We start from the raw sequence: 11,448 nt of genomic DNA, 5'->3' as shown, positions 1-11,448 counted from the left end.
CTCCCGGGGTCAGGCCGACTAGGATACACGTGTCCCGTAACCCAGGGTAACAGAGACCGCCCCCAGGACAAGCCGCGGGGAAGATGGGAGCAAATGGGCCCGCTCCCCCACTGCAGGCCCCCGACCCCCGCCACCCGTGCACCCTGACTACCCTGCCTCCCGCCCCCAGCAGGCAAAGTGGGACAGGGGTGTCCGGGGACCTGGCGCAGCAGATGCCGCCTGCAGGCCACGCGGCACAGACATGGGAGCTAATACACAAGCTCCCCCGGGGCAGCCTCCCTATCCCCGCAGCCACCACCTTACTAGCCCCCTGACTGCACCGCACCCATCTCCCAGGTGCAACCTCACCTGGAGTCGGACCGCAGGCAAATCTCCGGCGGCAGAGGTCGCCCTCAGGCCAGGCCGCGCGGGAGAGAAGAAATGGAGCAACTCCCTGGAACGGACCCCCTCCCCCTGCAGCCGCCGCCGCCGCCTCCCAGGAGCAAGCTCACCTGGAGACCGGCGTCCCGCCACTAGGGCAGCAGAAGCCGCCCCTGGCTCCTCCGCGGGGGAGAGCTGAGCGAACTGACCGGCTTCCGCGCGGCAGCCTCCCTAACCCCGTGGGCCCCGCACATTAATGGCACCGTCCCCACTCAGCAAGCTGAGTGGGACAGGCGTGTACGGTGACCAGGGGCAGCAGAGGCTGCTCCCAGGCCCGGCAGCCGGGAGAAGGCAGCTATTCCACCAGTTCGCCAGTGGCAGCCGCGCTCCGCCCCCCTGTCGCTGCCGCTGCCGCCTGACCTAACCGCCCCACCTCCCAGGAGCAAGCTTACCTGGAGTCCAACATCTGGCGAATCTCCAGGGGCCAAGGCCCCCCTAGGCCAGGCTGCAAGGAAGAGAAGAAATCGACCTGCTTCCCAGCGCAGCCTCCCACACGCCGCCGCCTCCGCCGCCCCAAACAATTGCACTAGCCTCCCGGGGTCAGGCTGACTTCGAGGATGTGCACTTGCCTTCTAATCCTGGCCACGTGCCTGAGCACCTCCCTGCATCCCTACACTCCCTGCACCTCTGCACCCCTGCCACTATCTGCACTTCTTCACTGCCTGCACTTCTGCACCACTGCACCCCCGCATCCCCTGAACTGCCTGCGCCCTCCACAGCCCCTGCACCCCTGTCACCAGGTACACTTTTGTACTGCCTACACTCCTGCACCCCTGCATGTCCCACACACCACCTCTTGGGCCTGTGGCAGAGTCTCTGCTGTTAGACCAATGCACAGGAACTCACATCTTTGCCAGTATATGATGCATCAGTGGACGTCTGGGGTTGGCTGCAGGAAGGTACATGTTCCCGGTCACTAGTCTGGGCCACTAGGGTGATCTCTCTGAGGTCACCAAGGGCGGGCTCAGAGATGCTGTTTTCCGGGAAGAGAGGAGTTGGAACAGGTCTTGAGGGCAGAGCTGTGCTCACCAGGCCGTCCACGCTTCATGTTTTACACAGGGCTTCGGAGAAGTGAAATGGATCCAGCCAAGTAAGACCGGCCTGCTGTACGCCCACCTCAGTCCTGGGCTCTGAGTCAGACCGACTGGCTCCCACCCTCACGGCCCAGTTTTGGTAACTGAATGGTCCCTTTGAGGCATCCCATCAGTTCTCAGGAAGAAGTCTGACTGCTTCCACCCCAAGGCCCTCCCTCCTGTGCTGGCCTCAGGAAGTTTCCTTATTTGGGGAAGAAGGCAGCCCACCCCCTACCCCACCCCTCACCATGCTCTCACCCAGGCTGCTGCTCTCTCTGCCCATCAGAGTCTGGGAAGCCATCCCCCTTCAGTTATGTCCCTTCTGAGATGGACTTGCTTCCACTCAATTCTAGGCGAGGATGCACCATGGAATGCACTGGGTAAGAGAACCAAAATAAATAATTTCTTCTGTGAGGTTTTCTGTTTATCTACTGGGATGGGCTGTGTGTAGTTTGCTACAGCTGTTGGTGTGAGAGGCTAAAACAGCCTGTGTGTCCTTGTTTTCATCTCCCCGTTGTCTTTGGGTTTTCCCTTGACACTCCTGAGACATTTACTTCTTTTAGTTTTATTCCTGTTATTACACAGGGGCCCTACTGACATGGAGGTAAGGTGTTGGGGGAGCAGGACAGAGCAGGGCATCTGTAGTCCTGTGATTAGTTCTCATTGAGCCTGTGCCCTGAGCTGTGACCTCCACAAGTGTGTCTCTTTCCCCCCACCCCAATTTGGGTGAGACAGAAGGGATTTCCCTTCTCCCAGGTTGGTTAGGCTCTGGTAAAATAATTTCTCATTAAAAAAACAAACAAACAAAAAACAACTTCCCCAAATGAAACAGAATGTTTTGGGTATATTTCAATAGAGTTATTTTCTCCTTTCCAGGCAGGAAGCATGAGGAGTTATCCTCTGAGGCCTTCATTCTGAGAACAGGACATGGTCCTGGAGGTAAAATGCATGAAAAAGAGCAGGGGGCCCCTCTGACTGGCCCCCTGGAGTTGTCCCACTCGGACTTCCCCACGCTGAGACTTCCACTGGCCTCAGGGACCTTTTAAATCTGCCTGCCCTGGGGGTTGTTACAAAAGCGGTTTCTGCCCTGGGAGCTGTGACTCGCCAAGCCTGCCTGGCTGCCTCTCTGTGTTGGGAGCAGATTTTCCCCTCATTTTTCTGGGATCTAAGAAGTACAGTGGGATTGCAGCTCCCTCAGCTCTGGTGTTGTTTTCAGGACAGAAGGAGAAATTTCTGAGCTCCACACGACCTGGAACAAAGGCTGGAATCCTCCCCTCCTCTGCCTCCGTGCAATAAGTGGCTGTGGTTCTAGCCGAGTTTCTGAAGATGTGGATTTAAACACACACATCCCAGCCCCTACAGGAGCACACAGTCCCATAAATCCCCCCAGTTTCCACTGGTAACTACTGAGCCAATGGGGACACGGGTTTCGGGACCACAGAGGCCTGACTGCACTACTTGCTCCGTGGCCTATTAACGTGGTTGCTCTGGGTCTTGTCTGAAGTGGCTTGCTTACCGCACCTGGTACATGGGAAACACAAAATAAGTACTAGAACCTTCACTTTTTCTCCCTCCAGGGCCTTCAAACATAGAAAGTATTAAGTGAACTCAGACGGCCTAGTCACCGCAATGAGGTCCGTCCAGCCTGGCTCTCCTGAGTGATGGGCACTGACTTGCACCTTAACTCGGAACAGTAGGGGAACTGCCTTCCTCTAACTGGGCCTCTCCCCACACCGGGCACTCCCTCAGCTGAGAAGGGGCCAACTCCCCCATTGAGGTGTGTGCTGGTGGCTTCAGTGTGACCTGGCACTGCCGGGATGTGAACCTGCAGTGAGTGAGGTTGAGGGTCGGGTGGAGAGGGGTCCGTTCTTGGGTGGCAGGGGGCCCGGTAGCACCCAGCCCGGCCTGGTGCCTGGGGCTCCCTAACACCTCCTACAGCTCCTGGGTTGGCTCCGGTCCTGACCAATCCGTACACCCTCCCAGCATCTTCTCATTAAGTCCCTTTTTGCTTTTATCAGCGAGAGGTGGCTTCTGTTGCTTGTTCAGTGAAACAGTACGTAGGGAAACCAGACTATTTCTAACATCAGTAAAATACCAACCTCAGTTATCTCGCCGGGCAGACCGTGCAGCACAAAGGCCTGCACAGGGCTGTGCGAACGGTTTACGTGAAGGGTCCTCATCATCTGTCTTCAGAGATGCAGAAGCTGGTGGTTCAGGTAAAACCTCAGGGAGGGATTGAGGAATCCAAAGCTGGTTGGTTTCAAAGGCTAACTGGTCAGACCAGACCCCTGAGCTGTGGTCAGAAGCCTAGCTCAACATCACGCAGACTCAGCACCCTAAGTGCCAGGTGGGGGCGGTGGTGTTCCCTTTGCAGGCTCTCATTGGGGATTCACTGTAGCCCCTTAAATGCAGCAGAGATTCCAGCCCCCTTAGCCCCCACCCTGCGTGTTCCATGACACAAATCCCGGGAGTGTTTAATTTTCATCTTTGTTTAGGAGGATGAAGGAGGGGCAAGAGGAGACATAAATTCATACTGACTGACACAAGGTCACAGCCAGTACCTCCTCCTTGGAGAGATATGTGCTCCCAAATTGGTGGCTGGGGGGCTGGGCGGAGACCCTCCACTGGTCCCAGAGGGACTCCCTCATCTGGCCACAACTGATGTGTTGGACAACAGATCCAGAGGGAGACAGAGCATCTTTCCTGGGAATTTGGAACTGACACACAGAAATCAAGTTCACTCATCTGGGGATTGGCGAGGGTGAGGGGCGGTGGTTGGAAGTCAAATGAAACCAGAGCATGAGAGAAAGTTAGAAGTGAAAGAGAGAGAGACAGAGAGACTGAGCTTGTGAGAGCAAATAGTCAGAAAGAAGGAAAACAATCAGGGGACAGAGGAATTCCAGCTCCTGACTGTCTAGTCTGTCCTAGCCCATCCACGACCCCGCGGGATGGTTAATAAAATTCCAGTTTTGCAGATAAGGATAAAGGCTGAAAGAGGTGGGGGCTGGGTTTGGGTGCACATTTAATTCAAGTGCCGCTGGACCCCTCATTTCCCATTGCCTGAAGGCACTGTAATCCTCACTGGGACCCCTGCGGTCCCCTGACAGCCCAGCATCCTGATCAAATGGCCCCTGCGGGAGTGGGAACCCCTCTGAGCGTGAAGAGTTCCCTGAACCGAGATGCCATGTATCAGCAGGCTCCTGCACACCCCAGGTTAACATCTCCCCAGCTGTGCAGTCTCCCGACTCACTTCCCTCCCTGCCAGGCACCCCTTCCTTACCACCGAGTGTACTGCAGGAATTCAGACACAGGGATGCCCAAAGCAACACGAGCCCACCGGCTATACAAACAGCAGACTCCCAGCCCCACCTGGGTTCCGAGGGGACAGTAGGCGTCCTCAGCTTCCATGTGTCTAAGACAATCTTCTTCAGCTGGAGGTTATAGAGAAAAATAAAAGGTCCAAAACATAGTTCAGTGAGGAATTCCTCCAAGGACCTGACTCCAGAGACTACAACCAGGGGTACCAACCCCCCGGACTTGGGGTGAAGGTGGATTATTGATCAGCACAACCTCCGGTGGCCCAGCTCCTCAACTTGGCTGCCCAGAGTGGGCTGGGGGAATGGGTAAAGCCAGGGCACTCAGGAAGAGCACAGAGGACCTGATCTCCCCTCTCCGCACTTGTAAACCCTTCCTCAAATCTCAAGGCATCTGACAGAGAGCAGCCACCACAATAAGGAGATGCTCCCATCTCTTCACTCACTCCAGTCTGTTCACTTACGTGCTGAGCATCCACTGGGTCCCAGGACATGACACATAGGATGGCCGATGGGACAGGCTTGGTCCTTCCCCCTGGACCCTGTTCAATCTGATGGAAGAATGATCACTCATAAAGAGTTTCTCAAAATTATAAAGAGACCAAAGACAAACTGCAGAGTGAACCAAATTTAAAAATATATATGAAGATCCCCCAGTCTCCCCACCTAAGGTTAACAGCATAAAGCAAAAAGATCTTGCCTTTGATCACCAAGGAAGTGGTGACCCTCTCTCAGGAGGAAAGGAGAGTTAAACTTTGAGCAGGACACAGAAGTGCTCCATCGAATTGGACCAGGACCTCTGCATTCATTCAGCAAATCTGTATAAGCTCCTACTACTTATGGGAATCTAGTAACTATACCCATTCCCAAGGCTCTTGGGCTTTATTAGTCAACAAAATAGACACGACTCCCCATCACTGGGGGCTCAGAGTTTTAGCAGAGAAAACAGGCAACATGATGGGGGTAGCAAGAGCTTGGGGAAAAATAAGAGTGATATGAGCAAACTCAGGTGATGGTGGTGGGGTGGGAGGCAGGCAGGAGGGAATAAGGCAATCCTGGCAGATCTCAAGGAGTAATGAACTTGAAGCAGAATAGATCCGGAGGAAGAAGGAAGAGCCGGAGCCAGAGGCCCCCAGAGTGATGGGGAGAGTGTGGGCGGAGAGGCAGAGCAGGCCGGGTCCTGGAAGACTTTGGGACGACTTTGGCTCCTAATGAAATGATGACCCGTTTAGTGAGTTTTGAGGGGAGGGGTGATATAGTCCAACTTAAGCTTTTGTGTTTGTGTTTTCTTGTGGGAGGTAATTTATTTATTTTAATGAAGGTGCTGAGGATTGAACCCAGGATCTCTTTTTTTTTTAACATTTTTTATTGATTTATAATCATTTTTGAACCCAGGATCTCTTGCATGCTAAGCATGCGCCCTACCACTGAACTAAACCCACCCCATCAATGTATGCTTTTGCAGGCTCCCTCTGACTCTGTGTGGATGAGAGATTGTAGGAAAGCAAAGATGGAAACAGGAGGCTATTGGTGTCCAGGAAGGGCTGAAGGTGGCTCTTAGGAGGGCGGGGAGCAGGGAGCAGGTGGTTAATGAAGACAGAATACCCAGAATTTTCTAACAAGCTGGATTTGCTGTCTGTGTGTGTAAGAGAAAGACAGAAAGAACATTGTTCCAACATCTGGACCTGGACAATCGGAAGGATGACCTCTCCATCCACAAGGGATGGGACAAGGTGGGGCTGAGCAGGTGGAAAGGGGCTGGTATCAGCTCAGTTCTTCAATGTCATGGTTAAGGGGTGTATTACATATTGCCACAGAAATGCCTAATAGGTAGAGGAGTCTGTTTTCTTTTTCTTTTTAACATTTAAAAAATATAATTTAAATGTATTAATTGTATTATGTGAATGATTTGGGAAGTTTGTTTCATGCCAAGGTACATGTTATATATAGCCAAATGGAAAATATATCAGAAAGGGGAGAAATGAGGGCTTTCACATAAACTGACTGTCCATAACGTAGGTAAAATTTCAATAAAACCAGTCTTCAGTGCAAAAACCTCATCTTGGTGTTATATAAAAATAAACGAAAAAGGACTATGTTAATGTATCATTATTTCATGTTACATAATAGCCCCAAACAAACACACTGTTTAACTATGAGGCTTGTAGAAATGCTGTTCGCTTTTTTCACATAAATACAGAAATGCAGAAAGGTTCTAAGGTAGAATAAGCATCTTAGTGGAAATAATACAGATTTGAGCATTTTACATGATATATATATTTACTGATACAAAATTTGGAAAAGTAATTACATAGTAGAACATATGTATGAATGTGAAAGCAAGATTAATGAAAGAAAAAGAATGTGAGTCTCAGGGATAAAGGTCCAGATGGAAAGGGCAAATCAGGGAGTTTTGGAGAAATCGAGAAATTGATGGCATGCCAATTTCCAAGGCTGGGTTGCTTCCACCAAAGGAATAGCAGAGAGAGAGATGAGAGGCCCAGGAACCAACCCTGGGGCACACCCACAGTGTATGTTTGGGAAAAGAGGAGACATTGGCAAAGGACCAGCCAGTAGACCAAAAGCAGAAAGCAGACAGAGCGATGGGCTGGAGTTTAAGTGAAGCAGGAACACGGGGGAGGAGGGATGGAAGAGCTGGGTCAAATGCTGCCGAGGGTCTACGCATGATGAGGACTGAAAATTGACCGCTATATTTAGCAACGTGTGGTCACTGATGGCCTTGACAGGGCAGTTTCCATAGAGCGAGGGATCAGGGGAAAAGCCAGAGTGGGTGTAAAAGGGGATGGCTCAAGAGAAGATGCAAACAGTGAGTTTAAACAACTCCTTAAAGATTTGCTGCAAAGACACAGGGTGGCAATTGGTGGGGGTGAATTAGGGTCAAGGAGTGCTGTTTGTTTCTTTTAAGAAGATGGACGTTTATATACTGATGGGAGCCAACTAGCAGGAGAACAAAATAGATGAGGTAGTGAAAGAGAGGATGGTTTTGGGAGTGACAACCCAGAGAAGATGGGAGGGATGGGTCCCTGGGGACTTTTCGAGGAACTGGCTTTCGATGTCACCTGTAATAAGAGGTGGGGCACCAAGAGTGAGGTCACAGACAACACTAGGTGAGCGGATGTGCTGGGAGTTGCTTGTGAAACTTCTCTTCTGTTGGCTTGTTTGCTTGTTCAAAGTAGAAAAGTAACCTTACCAGCTGAGGGATGAGGAGGAAGAAAGAGTTACTGGAACCATGAGAAGAAGATAAGAAAGAGCCTTCCAGGGAGAATGGGACAGTGAAAAGAGCAGGGGGAGATGGGGGAGTGCGCTCCCAGAAAGTTACATTTTCTCTTTGACGTCCCCAAATGTGTGATGTGTGATTACCCTTCCTGCTGTCTACGAAATAAAAATTAAGTATGGTTCAGAGGAAATACTATTTCATTCTAAGAGGCTACCTGTTTCTCAGGAATGGCCATCTTAAACTGCAAATATTACAAAAAATGTTGAAAAGATGAACCTGTGTACCTAAAATCCCCTATTTTCTATTAATCTGGTTACTATCTAATTCCCCTATCAATAACTCATAACCAATACTGCCATGATGGAGGTACACTGATGCTTAAAAGGAAATGAGATCTGTATCCTTTTCCTAAATTCCATGGCTTCCTTAATATACAGTTACCCTTGGAATTTAGGAATGTCTGGTATAAGAAGTGAGAAACAGTTTGAGAAAATCCCGGCTCAGATTTACACAGCACAACCGCATCTCAGAAGTATATACAGCCGTAAAGAATTTTAGAAGCAAAACTCCGTAACTACTCTTAAAGACTTTTGCAAACCTGGGCCTGCCCAGATGTTTCCAAACTGGAAAGGGACTCCAATCACTTGCCTGGTACTGGACCAGAGGCTGGCCAGCCTTTTCTGTAAAAGCGAGAGAATAAATATTTTCAGTTTTGCAGATCATTTTGTTGTAACCATGCAGGTCTGCAATAAGAAAGCTAAGAGCACTGGGAGACAGGAAATAAATGGGCATGCCCACACCCTCCCTTCCACTCAGGGCAGATTCTCTGTGGTGGGCAGTTTTGCCACAATAACTTGCTTCTTTGTTTCCATTGGTTTCTTTGTTTCCACCTTACTGCTCAAGCTCAGAAATTCATTTGGTCCTGGTCCTTCAGCATCCATGCAGAGAGAAGGCTGAGCGGGGTTGGGAACCCCACCTGATGGAGAAGAGAGATTGCTGGGAGGGACACTACGGTGGCCACCATGACACGAGACAATCACACCTTCTGGGGTGAAAGGGAATGAAGACAAGGGAGGGACAGAGCAGTGGGACCCCTAGGTCGCCTGCCAGGCTTTCTCTCCCTCCACAGCCACCCTGGGTGCCTGGGGGGTGTTGGGATTCAGCTACGGTGATTAGGCTGAAGGGACTCAATATAAAGGACCATCCAGCTCCTCACTAGGTTCCAAACGCAGCCCCTCAAAGTCCACCCTCTGAGTTTCTGGAACTCAGCTGGAAGAATAAATGAGCAGGCCAGATCCAGAGCCCAAGCCAAACACGACGGTGGTCACGTGGGGTTGTAACCCCATGTTCAGTGGTAGGGGACGCCTTGCAAATCTGCAGAAATCCCTGTTCCACCTCATTCCTGGGGGAAACCCCAGATCTCCTTCTGCTCTGTCTGTTCTTCTCTTGATGCTATTGTCCTGGATGGATGCAGAGTCTTTGAACCTGGCCCTCCAAACGTACACAAGCAGCCTGTTCGATAAAACAAATTATGCACTTTTTCACATTTGCCAGTTTTTTGATTCCAGAAATTTTGCGGGACTCATTCTCACAGTCTCCTGTGACCCCACCACTTGGTGGCCCTCTGCTCATGGAAACACCATTTCCCACAACTGCACCCTGCCTCCCAGCTGGTCAGAGGGGAATGTCCCACAAAGACACAGGTGTTTGTGAGGATCCTGCCCCCAGCAGAAAGCCTACTCCTGGAGCCACGAACAGGGATCTGGCCTCCTGAGCCGCTCAGCTCTAATTCAAAGCCTAAACTGGGGGCCCCGAACATTGCTGAATGACTTTCTGAGTCACCTGGACTGGAGGGGCCTGATTTTTCTTTCCAGGAATGGATGTAGTGCAGCCTCCATTTTCAGGGCTGACATTGACGATGGATCTAGTTCCCCCCACTGCACCGCAGGAAGGAGAGGCCCTTCCATCCCACAGCTTGGAAACCCAGCCCAGGTAAGTTCTGAAGCAGTGTATCGCTGCCAGGTCCAGTATCCCTGCAGAGTGGCCTCTGTCCCTGAATGAGCCCCTTCCCTGGGCCTTTCCTGCCCCGACACAACCACACCCCAGTCTGTGCCAGAGATCTGGGGCTCTGTGTGTCCAGGGCACACAGTTGGGACCTGAGCCAGGTGTCCCCTGGGCCTCAAGGGGGAGAGGTCTGCCTCTGCATCAGGGGAAGGTGATCCCTCATGGCTGGCAGGATGCTCTCAATATGGACCTCCAGGAGCCCAGGGAGCAGTTTCCCTGCAGGTGTTAGAAGCCATCATCAGGAGGGCAGGCCCCTCTTTGTGCAGACCATCCCGCAGTGCTGGGCCCACGTGCTGACCACAGAAACCTACATGTCCCCAGGTTACCCCAGGCAACCTCACAAATTCGTCACTTGGTGACCTGGGTAACACGGGCTCATTGGCCATCCCATGAGGGTGGTCCTTGCAGGCATGGTCTCCAGGTGCTCCCGTTAAGAAATCCCCCTGGGTTTCTGTGGTCACAGAGCCCACACCAGAAGATTCTAGTCCTGCAGTGACCACCACAGCAGTCACCTCCCCTGTGCATGTCCAGGAACAAATGACAGCAATTTATTGCCAGGAATCGTGATGAACAAGGGGGTGGGATTCCATACTAATTTTAGGATCCTGGTAACTCACTCTGCACCCCAAAAAGCATCCATGAGAAATGTGTTTATTGGGATATCTGTGCCCCTAGAAGAGCTGTTCCTCAGGGCTCCTGGGACCCTCCAGCCCCTCTCAAGGTTCTCAGAGCTTGGGTCTAAATTTCTATCTCCCTCCTTTGGTGTACAGCCACCTGTGTCTCGTGATCACAGGTCACTTTATTGCATGACTTGGCATGTTCTTAGTTCTCGTCCTCCACCCCTGCACTAGACTCCCACGATGTTCCCACTGACCCTTGGCTCCCTGGGTGGGTCAGGGGGCCCTAAGTCTGCACCCTTCACTCTCCTCCTCTACCCCCAACTCTGAGGCCACCCCTAGGTGGACTGGAAGGTGTTTGTAAATGAGTCTTACACAAGGACATGACTGGACAAAGCAGGGCTCCACCCCCGGAAAGCACACCTGCTCCCTTCTCTGATGAGGACCCCACAGCCCCACATTGCCTCCAGGGGTCTACTCAGCACACAGTCCCCCAGTTCTGGGCAAGGCGTCTCCCTGGAATCCTTGCTTCCAGGCAGAGTCTCTCTGTCCTTCTGAGTTTAGAGTTGTTCCCATGTTCCTGAGCACCAAGGTGCCCAGCGCAGACCCTTCACTGACCTGGAGAGACAAGGAAGATTTGTGGCCACAGGTATCACAGGACACACCTGCTGGGACCCCAGGCCAAAGGGCCATCCTTCTGCCTTCTCAGGTGTGGATCCCGT

General features: G+C 51.8%; 1 long non-coding RNA gene across 1 annotated transcript; it reads right to left on the bottom strand.

Moving 5' to 3' along the window:
* Positions 1 to 757: 757 nt before the first annotated feature.
* Positions 758 to 8,754, bottom strand: LOC135320584 (uncharacterized). Its single transcript, XR_010379786.1, has 7 exons — positions 8,644 to 8,754; positions 5,272 to 5,358; positions 4,774 to 4,924; positions 3,593 to 3,716; positions 1,752 to 1,869; positions 1,267 to 1,481; positions 758 to 865 (listed from the first exon to the last, which is right to left on the bottom strand). It is a non-coding gene; the product is annotated as an uncharacterized LOC135320584 (long non-coding RNA).
* Between the last annotated feature and the right edge of the window lie 2,694 nt (positions 8,755 to 11,448).

This window comes from Camelus dromedarius, unplaced genomic scaffold (genome assembly GCF_036321535.1).
Source record: "Camelus dromedarius isolate mCamDro1 unplaced genomic scaffold, mCamDro1.pat HAP1_SCAFFOLD_197, whole genome shotgun sequence".
NCBI classification, from domain to species: Eukaryota; Metazoa; Chordata; class Mammalia; order Artiodactyla; family Camelidae; genus Camelus; species Camelus dromedarius.
This window is presented reverse-complemented; position numbering and strand designations above follow the sequence as displayed.